Here is a 12,402-nt window from a genome sequence, read left to right as displayed (position 1 = left end):
ACCGCTTCATGAGGAAAAACTCGGCCAATGACATAGGGCCCGCTCCATCTAGACCGCAGTTTACCTGGAAAGAGTTGAAGGCGCGAGTTATAGAGTAATACCTTGTCGCCTACATTGAAAGTCCTGCATAGTATGTGTTTGTTATGCCACGCTTTCGTTTTCTCCTTGTATATTGTCGCGTTCTCATATGCTTCGCGGCGTATTTCCTCCAACTCATGCAGCTGCAATTTTCGATGCTCCCCAACCTCATCTATCTCCATATTGCATTTCTGAACTGCCCACCATGCTCTATGCTCTATCTCCACCGGTGGGTGACATGCCTTTCCGAACACCAAGCGGTATGGGGACATCCCAATGGGTGTTTTGTATGCGGTGCGGTAGGCCCATAGTGCATCGTCGAGACGGAAACTCCAGTCTTTCCTGTTTGGCGCAACTGTCTTTTCTAGCACCCCCTTAATTTGCCGATTACAGACCTCGGCTTGTCCATTACTTTGTGGGTGATACGCTGTGGAGATTCGCTGGGTCACTCCGTATTTCTTGAGTAGAGCGATGATCGTCTTATTCTTGAAATGAGTCCCCTGATCTTTGATAAGGGCTTTTGGGATTCCGAATCTAGCAAATATATTTTCTTTAAGGAACCCTGCAACTACTTTTGAATCATCAGTCTTGGTGGCTTTTGCTTCCACCTATTTGGAAACATAGTCCACCGCAAGTAATATATATAGATTCCCATTAGATTTAGGAAAAGGTCCCATAAAGTCTATCCTCCAAACATCAAAAATCTCGCAAAAGACTAATGGTGTTTGTGGCATTTCATTCCTTCGGGATATTTTCCCAACCCTTTGGCACCTATCACAAGTTTGAAAAAAAAGCATAAGCATCCTGAAAGATGTGTGGCCAAAAGAAACCTGTGTCAAGTACCTTCCTAGCAGTCTTATCGGGCCCGAAATGCCCCCCACATGCGTAAGAGTGACAAAAAGAAAGGACAGATTGTACCTCATTATCCGGGAGGCATTGTCGAATTACCTTATCCACGCAGTGTTTCCATAAGTAGGGGTCATCCCACACATAGTATTTCGCCTCACTCTTGATTTTGTCGCACTGAGTTTTGGTGCAGGCAGGAGGTAATTCCCCTCGAACTAGGTAGTTCACTATGTGTGCATACCATGGCGTGAAGGAGCGGAGGGTGAGAAATTCAGTTTCGGGGGCGTACCTGGGTGTTTCTGCGGAAGGGTCCCGATCAAGAAGGGGGGGTCGCGGTCGAGACATTTCAGCCGTGGCCAAATCGTGGTCGAGACACTCAAGTCGCGGTCGCGACACTGGAAGAATGTCGATTCGGCATAAGGACTCGTCCGGAAATTCGCCCAGTCTCGGTCTCGCCTCATCACCACCATCATGAACCAGGCGACTAAGATGGTCAGCCACGGAGTTCTCGGACCCCTTTTTATCCCGGATCCCTATGTCGAACTCACTTAATAATAAGACCCAACGGATGAGTCTAGGTTTTGATTCCTTCTTTGTCATGATATAGCGGATGGCAGCATGATCGGTGTGGATGATCACCTTTACCCCGAGTAGATATTATCTGAATTTGTCGAGGGTGTATACCACAGCTAACATCTCTTTCTCGGTGGTGGAGTAGTTCTTTTGGGCGCCACTTAGTGTCATTGACGCGTAGTAGATAACGTGCATTGCTCTCCCCACTCTCTGGCCTAAAACAGCTCCCACATCATAATTGCTAGCATCACACATGATCTCGAATGGTAGAGACCAATCCGGCGCCTTGATGATCGGCGCAGCAGTGAGGTGCGATTTCAAGGTATTAAACGCCAGCTTACAATCGTCGTTGAAGGCAAAATCCACCTCCTTTTTCAACAGCTCACAAAGTGGTGTCGAGATCTTTGAAAAATCTTTTATAAACCTGTGATAAAACCCTGCATGAACAAGAAAAGAACGAACTTCGCGCACATTAGTAGGATAAGGTAAAGACTGAATTACGTCAATCTTCGCCTTATTGACCTCAATCCCTTTAGAGGATACAATGTGGCCCAAAACAATACCATGATTCACCATAAAATGACAATTTTCAGAATTTTACAATAAATTGGTTTCTACACATCTTTGTAGCACAAGTTTTAAATTATCCAAACAAGCATCAAATGAATCACCATGGACTGTAAAGTCATCCATAAACACCTCAATAAAGTTCTCAATATACTCGGAGAAGATACTTACCATACATCGCTGAAATGTACCTGGTGCATTGCAAAGTCCGAATGGCATTCTTCGGTATGCGAAGGTACCAAAAGGACATGTGAAAGTATTCTTCTCCTGGTCTTCCAGTGCTATGGCCACTTGGAAGTAGCCCGAGTATCCGTCTAGGAAACAATAATATGCGCGACCTGCAAAGCGTTCTAGCATTTGATCGATAAAGAGGAGAGGAAAGTGATCCTTACGAGTTACCGCGTTCAGCTTGTGGTAATCGATGCAAACACGCAATCCATTTTGCGTTCTTTGAGGCAACATTTCACCAGCCTCATTCTCCACTACAGTAATCCCTCGTTTCTTCTTAACCACCTGAGTCGGGCTGACCCATCAGCTATCCGAGATTGGATAGATCATATTGGCCGATAATAATTTCAGCACCTCTTTCTTTACTACTTCCATCATGGGAGGGTTTAGTCGCCGCTGGGGTTGTCGGCTTGGCTTAGCTCATTCCTCTAGTAGGATCATGTGCATGCATGTAGAAGGGCTTATTCCCTTGATATCAGCGATGGACCACCCTAGCGTTGTGATGTTGCTCTTTAGGACCTCCACCAATCTTTCTTCCCGCTCCTGGCCGAGCGCACTCGAGATGATGACCGGTAACGTGTTGTCTTTGCCGAGAAAGGCATACTTCAGGTGCGGAGGGAGATCTTGTAGCTCAATGGTGGGTGTCTGCACAATAGAAGGGAGCGGTTTCTCACTCGGCAATGTAAGTAACGTGGGCCCACCAGCCAAAAGAGTACCTGGAGTATCAAACTCAACTAAGACCTCATTCACATCAGCAGATAATATAATGTCATGCTCCTTAGAGCTTACAATGCTATTTTCTACAACAGATTGAAGTGAGTCAATCCCACATACATCAAAAACTTCCTGCACAATAGGGTCAATCGAATCTATAGATAAAGCAGAATCATCATTCGCAGGGTATTTCATAGCCTCAAATATGTTAAAGCTAACTACCTCTTCATCGAACTCAAGTGTAAGCACCCCACTTGCGTAATCTAACTTAGTATTGGTCGTTCTCATGAATGGTCTACCCAGGAGGATAGTCGCAGCCTGGTTATCAGGCCCCATATCTAGCACATAAAAATCAGCAGGAAATATTAAATTATCAACCATCACCAAGACATCCTCGATTATCCCTTTCGGGTGAACCGTTGACCTATCGGCTAGCTGGATCACAATCCGTGTATCACATAAAGGTCCTAATCCTAGAAATTCATACAAAGAGAATGGCATAACATTAATTGAAGCCCCTAGATCTAGCATGGCCTTACTAATCTTCTTTTCACCGATGATGCAAGGGATACTAACCATCCCTGGGTCTGAGCACTTCTTTGCTATCTTTTGCATAATGGTTGCGGACACTCTTTCGCTCACCTGTACCTTTTGCTTACCTTTCAAATTCTGGTTCCTCTTGATGGTGCAGAGCTCCTTCAAGAATTTAGCATAGCAAGGAACACTTTTAACGAGGTTTAGCAAAGGGATGTTTACCTCACACTTACTGAATGTTTCAAAAAGTTCTTTGTCATTTGCAGGTCTGTGTGTGTCCCTCAAGGCTTCTGGAAAGGGTGCAGGTGGTTTCGGCGTACAACGGAGGGAAGTTAGGCCTCACATAGTTCTCTTGTCATAGCTTGAAATCACCTCGGTCCTCATAGTCATCCTCAACGTGTACTGCAGGCGAGTCGCGGTCGAGATCACAGGGTTGCGATCGAGATGTTGAAGCTTCTGGTGAACTGGGACAGAGTCGCGGTCGAGACAAATTGTTGCGGTCGAGACTTTTTTCGGAAAAATTTTCGGAACCCAAATCACCGTCACCTCGGTCGAGACAATCGGGTCGCGATCGCGACTTCTTCTCGGGGTCAAAGTCTCGATCGAGACTTTCTTGTCTCGATCGTGACATTTGTTCGGCCTCTTTTTTCAGGAGTTTTTCTCCTCCTTTCTCTTCGAGTTTCCGCCCGCCTCATAATTCTACGGTGCTGATGTTTTCTCTCAGGTCTCTCTTCGCTTTGGTTTTTGTGAGGTTGGAAATGACTTCGTGTAATTGCCCAAATTGCCTCTCGAGATTTCAGATGCTTGACTCGGTTGCTTGGGCATGAGCTTCGAATTGTTTGGTCAGCGACTTTAACATTTCCTCCATAGATGGTTCCTACAGTTTTTGTTGATATGGTGTGCGGTATTGGTTGTAGTTGCTCCTCGGGTAGTAGTTGTTCTCATATAGAGGTCTGGAGGGCCCAAATCCTCCCATAGCATGCACCTCAGCGATGGTTGGATCTTGTAGTTGCGGGCACTCATCAGTATAATGACTCCCATTCTCGCAGATACCACATACTCTTGACGGTTGTTGATTTCAATCGACGATACTTTTTATCATGCTTTTCAACTCAGCGATCTCGTCTTTCCATCCTAGCTCTCCGGAGCTCACAACATTAGCTTCTTTTCTTACATACGGTCTCCCGAAGCTCCTTCTTCCCTTGGAAATTTCGTTCAATCGCGCTCTAGCCTCGGCGGGAGTCAAATTCAGCACACTCCCATTACATACAGCGTTAACTAATCTCCTCTCGTTGTCTAGTAACCCATTATAGAGGTGGGTCACCAAATCTTTCTCCTCAAACCCGTGGAACGGGCAGCTCGCAAACAGTCTCGCAAACCTCTCAACGTAATCGTACAGCGTCTCAGCGTCTTGCTGTTCCACCATAGCTATCGCTCATTTCAACGCAACCGCGTTCTTGGACAGGAAATACTTGTTGAGGAAGGCTTTGTGAAGCTTCTCCCATGTGTCGATACTCCCGGTGGGCAGCAAATAATACCACTGGCGCGCGGTATCTTTCAGCGTGAGACCGAAAGCTCTCATCTTGATTTGCTCATCTGTGACGTTACTCGACTTGCTACAGCTACAGATGTCGTGGAACTCACTAAGATTCATGATCGGGTCCTCCCCAACCAAGCCATGAAATTTCGGTAGCAAATTGATGAATCCGGTCTTTAGTTCGAAAGTAACGCTGTCATTCAGGGCAGGCAGCGTCACTCCTAAGTGTTGTTGTGTCAGATCAGGGGTTGTCAGCTCTTGCAACGTTCCGGCCGCCATTGATTCAATCACTCGAATGAAATCAAGTAAATTTGAATTAGTAGCGCAGGTCTGGCCCATAAGATAGGTCCACACCAAGATAACACAAATAGAAGCAAACTATGACAGTTGGCTCCCCGGCAACGGCGCCAAAATTTGACAGGCGTTTTACCGGTCGTTGGTCCTGTCAATGATAAATCCAACTAACTATCCACTAGTGAAGCGGTAAGTCGGAGTTGATTCCTCAGCGAGCCACAACGATAGTTTATTTCAATTGTGTTACCAATAGTAACAAAGGGGGTTTTGGTTTGTAAACTTATGAAAGCAATAGTAAACAAAAGTGTTGGATTTTTGTAAATATAAAGATGGAAAGCTCACTCTTTCAGTCTCAGCACATTATTCTTATGGAAAGTTGATCATCGAATTCTAATAAATTTTTGTTCTTTTAAATAAATAATCTAGTTGTCCTACTCTTTGTTCGTAAATAGTAACTAGTCCAAATAGTCCTAGAAACCCTTGTTGTAAGCAATAACCAAAGAAATCCTAAGGTTCAACTACTCAACAGCATAAAGATCAAAGATAAGTAGGTCTATGCAATACCATTGGCAAATCACTGATACTCGACACAGGTTTATAATCTCTACAAAAGAAGCATTCGCAAATAGTTCTTGCTAGTTCTGATTGCTACCTAAAAGACAAGACTTTCAAATCGAATTATCAAGCCTAGCGATATGAATGATAATAATCAACCTAGTTGTACACTTAGATAAAATCAATACCAATCAATGACAATAAGCGCAAGAGAAAATAAAACAATGCAAAATTATTATTAGAACATAAACTTAGAATTGTCACAAACAATTCCTAGAATAATGGCCTCAACCTAAGAGTGAACTCGTAGGAACTTAGCCAGACATAGCCAAGAGAAAGCTATACATGATTATGGATAAACTAACCAGGGATGAAGGTAGAAGATGGTAGAAAGGTGGGAGCTTTCCTCTTGGTGGCTGAATTTCTAAGAACATGATTGTGTAAAGTGGCAAAAGATCCAATTAACCTAATAACTAAGGGTTTATATAGTACCCAGCCTAAGAAATATAAAATAACTGAATTATAAAAGATAAAATGGGAAAAACTAATAAAAACTGATAAATTCCCGGGCTTAGATCTGCAGTTTGGGTCGGGTCCGTCGAAAGTCGCGGTCGCTACATGAATGTCGCGGTCGCTACTTTTCTCCAGTCACTCAGGAACGGCTCCACTCTCGATCGCTACTTCAGAGTCGCGATCGCTACTTTCACTTCGAGGCAAAGTCTCGATCGAGATATTATAGTCTCGACCGCGACATCTTCTTCGAGGGAAAATCTCGATCAAGACACCAAAGTCTCGACCAAGACATCTTCTCCATAGCTCGTCTTTGTCTTGAAACCTTTTCTCGAACTGATCTTCGGTCTTCTATAAGCTTCCGAGGAAGCTCGGCTTCGCCTCTCCGCTTCTCCATGGGTGTAAGTGTGGTCGTCTTCTCTCTAGCTCCGTCCCAAATGCACTAGAGGTGAGTACAAATAGGATCTCCATAATACAATACCACAAAATAACGCTTAAGAGCATCCCGCGAATCTACAAGTGAACAATCCTACCATATTCCGGGAATACCACTCAATAAGCACCTAAGCACCACTAATCCTAAGCTAATAGTCGCTAGTTACACCATATAATAAGCTCCTATCACTTAGGTTAAGGGAAAATTAGACCTATATAGGTCTAAGGTGAAACAAAGATAATGTGGTTATTATCTTAGGGGAAATTAAAATCCATTTACTTCATAAGTTCTATCTTGTTGGTTAAGGCACAGTCGAGCGTAACCAGGTTCTCTTATTTTGATAATGACAAATGTATGTGTTTAATGGTTGTTGTGTGTTTTAATCTTGACAGGTGTAACTCGGGGATTTTTAGGTCTAGCTTAACAACAACAGGGTCTAGCTTAACCATGTAAGGGTCAAACTTGAGCCTAGCAGGGAAAGCTAAGTCTCTCAAAAGATAAATAAGTAAGTGCGAGTCGCGTTGTGCAGTGAGAGAGTCATGCTACAGAAATAACGAAGTGAAACAAGTGGAACTAATCAGGTGTTCATTGCAAGGCACGTGGAAGAATTCCAGTGGACGGTGCTAAAGTGCGCGTAGAAGTTTGCTCATGGAAAGAAGGTCGTTGAAGCTAGAGGTAAAGCGAAAAGAGACTAGCTGGAGGTTGTTAGAGTTTATTTATACTTTAGGAGAGTGGATTTACGGGGATCGTTAACATGGAGAAACTAAAGAGCGTGTGGATAGTGGATGTGGACAAGTGCATCAACGAGCATGAAAACACAAGCGCATATTATACCGTTGCAAGGAAGCACAAGGTGCACGGATAGTGGATTGAAGTGCGTGGTGTATTTTTGAAAGGTAGAACATCACGCGGATTGCTGACCTGGCTTTTTGTTATCCTTGTAAGCTAGGTTATAGAATTGAGCTGAATTAGAGTTAGGTTAGAATTCTATAAATAGCTAGTGAAGAGTGTTTGTAAAGTATGCTTGAGAACGACTATCACTTGAGCATCGACACTAGAGAGAGTAGACACTTGTGAGAGCTGAGTAAGGTACTTTTGTTATTTAAGAGTTTGGCTTTGAGAGAAAGAGAGAGGAAAAAATAAGGCTAGAGGAGAGTGATAGAGTGGTGTCCTAAACTTTGTAAAGCTAACTAGTTAAGCAATAAAGAGTAGTGGTGAGTTTCATCCCGGACTTGGTAGAAGTCTAGGGTTCTCAACTTGGAAAAATCCTTGCAAGTATTATTGAGCTTTTATTGTTTTAATCTTCCTATTTTGCATTAATGTGTTTAAGCTAGACTATAGCTTAAGTGCTACTTTGGAAAGTAGATATATACATAAAGATCCAACAATTGATATCAGAGCAGGAGCTCTTGCATAGATTCATACTCTCTCATAGTTTGAATCATGGGGAATGACAAGATAGTGTTCAACCTTGGAATCTCTTTAGCTAAGCCTCGTGTCTTAGTTGAAGGAGAGATCGAATGGTGGTTAACCATGACAAGCAATTATATCCAACAAACAGGTTATCAAGGATGGAGAATAATTGAGGTTAATGAAGGTCAATGCCGACACAAACAAAGTCAAATGGGGGTCCAGATGAATACGTAGCTCTACAGAAGAACACCAAAGCCAAGCAGCTCATCCTCAATGCACTCTCAAGGAAAGACATAGACAATGTTATGTCTCTACCTACTGCCAAGATAATGTGGGAAGCAATCATCAACATTGTTGGAAATAACACGTTACCAAAGTAGAAAACACGTGTTTTGATCAGCTATTGTTCTCTGTCACTAAGGTTCATTAAGCCTTAGTTGCGCTTAACAAGGATTCAATTGCGCTTTGAATGCTTGGCTTGCGCTTAACCAGTGTTGAACTGTTAGTAATGAATTTACTAAAGTCCTTAAGTGCGGAAGAGGTTAGACAGACAATAAAGCGCGCTTTAAGTTGTTAAAGCGCATCAATATTTGCACAAACAAGAATTTCAAAACGGTGAGAACCCTAAGTCACTAGCTGACTCGGGATAAAACTCACCACTACACTTGTATTGATTAAGAAGTGATTACAATCTGTCGCTTCAACACAAGAAGCTCACTCGTAAGCACTCTCTCAACAATACTCTCAGTTCAGCTCTTGAAGAACAAAGGCACTCTCAACACTCTCTGATTACAAACGAAATATCTCTTAAGCTCTCTCTAGCTTCCTATATTCTCTACGTTTGCAACCCCTAAAATGAATGAAATAGTACTCTATTTATACACAAGTCCTAGGCTATCCCTATAGCTTAACCGTGTAACAAACTGAGACTATATAAAATGCCACCTCATCAATCCGTGTGCCTTGATCACTTCACCAGAATTAATCAACGGCTTGGAGTGATTTGGTTTTGTTCTCCATGTGTTGATCCACGCCACATAAGCAATCCGTGTGCTTTAAGCTCTAACAAACTCTTGCCACGCTGGCGATCCCTGGAGTAGCGTCCCAAAGAGTGTGAAGTTCTTCTCGCACCTTCCTGTGCACGCAACTTGCACTCTCCCGCTTTACCAGCCTTCGAAGCGTCTAGATTTGTTCTCCTGTGCTCTGGCACACCCTAAGCTTCAGTGGAACCTCGTGATCAACTTTCTTCAACTACATTCAAGCGCATCCCTATGCCCTCGAAGCTCGATCACTCTTACTTCTTGGTCTTGAATGGAATTATTAAACATCGTTTGCGAAACTTACTTTCTCCACTTGGTGTTAAGCGCGACTGTGACCAGTCAAGCGCATCTCTAAGTGACTTAAGCGCATCCTTACAAATATGGAAATGACCTGGAAGGCTTAAAAACACTAAGAGATTAAACATATTAGTTTGTTATCATCAAAACAAAGAGAAATAGATTAAGCTTTAACAAGATGATTAAAGCTCAACTAACAATTTCCCCCTTTTTGATGATGACAAACTGTAAACAGGTAAGCTCATGAATACTTACTAGAGTGACCAAAATGAAATCAATAATATCAATTTAATCAAGTATTCAGATTCGGAATTGGATCAAAGTAACTTACCAAGGTACTTAACCATACCGGTTTTCAATTCCCCCTGAATTCAAGCACGATCTCATACTTCCCCCTTAATCAAAGAGAAATTTACCTGTGTTTTTCCCCCTTTTGACATCATCGAAAAATTCAAAGCAAAGTCATACGGTAAGAAAGATAGTAGAGTGCGCTTGCTAGCTAAGACGTCAACAAATCTTAAGAAAGAAAAGTGAGCAACTCAAGTAAAGACAAGTCAGGTTAGCAAAGCTCTCAGAGATATAAAAATCAAAAGCATATTATATTGTCATTGAAGTACAAACTGCACAAGAGAAGCTGGAATCTTAGCGAGCTAATTCAAAAATCACATAGACATAGCAGAGAGAAAAAAAAAGAATCAGTAAATGCGCTTAGAAGCGCAACCATCACATCCACTCATGGGCTACCACCCCGTTCTTCATGAAACTTCTCCTGGACAAGCTTGAGCAATGAAGACATAATCTCTACCATCTCGCCGAGACGCTTTTCTACCCTCTCCTGATGCGCTTCCATAGAAGCGACTATAGCAGATAAATCAGCGGAGCTGGAGGAGGCCCGAGCGCGAGGGCTCAACTCAGAGCGCGAGCTGGAGTAGGGTTTCTCCTCATTCTTGGGCAGAAGTAAGGCAACGATAGCGTCTGTGGTGAGAAACGTAGAGCAGGCATAGTCAGGGAGAGAAGGTTCATACAATCCATCCGCTCGAAGCATTTTGCAGATCAAGTGAGGAAAGGGCAGAGGTCCTGAAGTGGCAGCGCGACACAACACCAAATGGCTCATCATGAGCTGAGCTGTGTTGACTACCTGGTTTGAGAATACGGCAGCCATAATGCAGCAGCAGTCAGCTATTGTCACCTTATCACGATCATAGTCTCTCGGCGTGATGTTGGTGATGATGAAGTGGTGAAGGAGGCGCTTGGAGGGTCGAAGAAGATCAACTGAGAGCGTACCTTTGGGCACATTCGGGCCAAATACTATCTTCTTCAGCGCAGACGCTCCAGCCGGCCAATTCTTCTTATACAATCTCCCAAAGCCGCTTGATTGCTCCGTTAGCCCTATAGCCTTTGCCAGATCCTTTACTCGAAAACATTCCTTTGAATTACCTCTCCAGGTGAAAGTTACTGAGCTATACTCTGGGTTTGGTGGGGGATACTCCAACGCAGCATAAAATTGGTAGACCATGGCATTGTTACAACGCGCTGGCTCAGTTTCCAGCGTATCCCAGCCCTGAAAGCTTAGCCACGTGGCGAAGCGGGCAACATGGGACGAATCTTGGAGGCCAGTGAGGAGGTCTTGAGTGACGATTTCTGGAAACAGAAGAGAGCGCTTCTGTACACCCTGAGGAACGGAGGGAAAGTCAGACAAGTTGATTACCTTTGTGCGCTTAGACCGTGTAGAAGCCCCAATTGGTTTAGGAGCAGGTGGAGGAGATTCATGTTCCGAGCCTTCTGAAGACTCGTGCTCAGAGACGGGAGGAGGAGGAGCTACAGCCTTGCGCTTTATACCTTTCCGTCGAAGCGTATCACTCAGCCGATCTGGTTTCTGAGACTGAAACGGCAGAGGAGATTGTGCGCTTGATCTGGGCAGAAGCTGGAATTCTTCTTCCGCGTCTGAGTCAGAGGGAATGGCAGCTAAAAGCTGGAATTGTTCATCCTGGGGAGACTGAAGCGCATGCCCTGGAGGCCTGATCTTTGAACCTGGGCGAGAAGGTGTATCAATAGAAAGAAGCCCTTTACCTTTAGCCGGGGTAGTGTGAGAAGTCTCAGCCTGGATTCGTCCAAGCTCTTGTACTGGATCGTAGCCAGCGAGCTCAAGATCTTGGGCAAACAAGTCCAAGTCAACGGGAGGATTATGGGCGAATTTAGGCTTAGGAGGGGAGGGGTCATCAGCACCAGTAAGGTCAATAGGAGGAGATGGGCTTTTTGGAGATTTACGAGCAGGGGTGGTTGTAGGAGGTGGTGGTGTAGGAGAGGCCGGTTTGGATGGAGGCTGTGTGGAGGATGATGCTTGGACTATGGATTGAAACTTGGCACGGGTTTCAGGGTCAAGTTCGGAGAGAGTGCTCAGGATTTTGTCCATGGTAACAGTTGTAGAGAAAATTGGAGAAGGGAGAGTAGAAGAGGAGAGTATGTGTAAAGGAGTAAGGATGGGAAAGTAGGAGTGTAGGACAAATACCTCGTTTTTATAGCTCTTTACAACAACTCGGAACCGCTTCAACAAGCCAATCACAGAATAGAGCCGTTACACACCAACGGTCCAATAAAATCTCGGCGCAGATCTCTAACGGCTAGATTTCCGACCGTTGCACTGCAAAAAGCCGTTACTTCACACACGAGCGGCGCGCTTTAATTACGAGAAAAGCATTGCTTAATTGTTAAGCAAACCCAACCACGAAGGAAATCCACCCTGATGCGCTACAAAGCGCAATGTACTGAATGTCCCAATT

This window comes from Phyllobates terribilis, unplaced genomic scaffold, assembly GCF_046119375.1.
Source record: "Phyllobates terribilis strain yellow unplaced genomic scaffold, ASM4611937v1 Scaffold_6148__1_contigs__length_46549, whole genome shotgun sequence".
NCBI classification, from domain to species: domain Eukaryota; kingdom Metazoa; phylum Chordata; class Amphibia; order Anura; family Dendrobatidae; genus Phyllobates; species Phyllobates terribilis.
Note: the sequence above shows the minus strand (reverse complement) of the source record.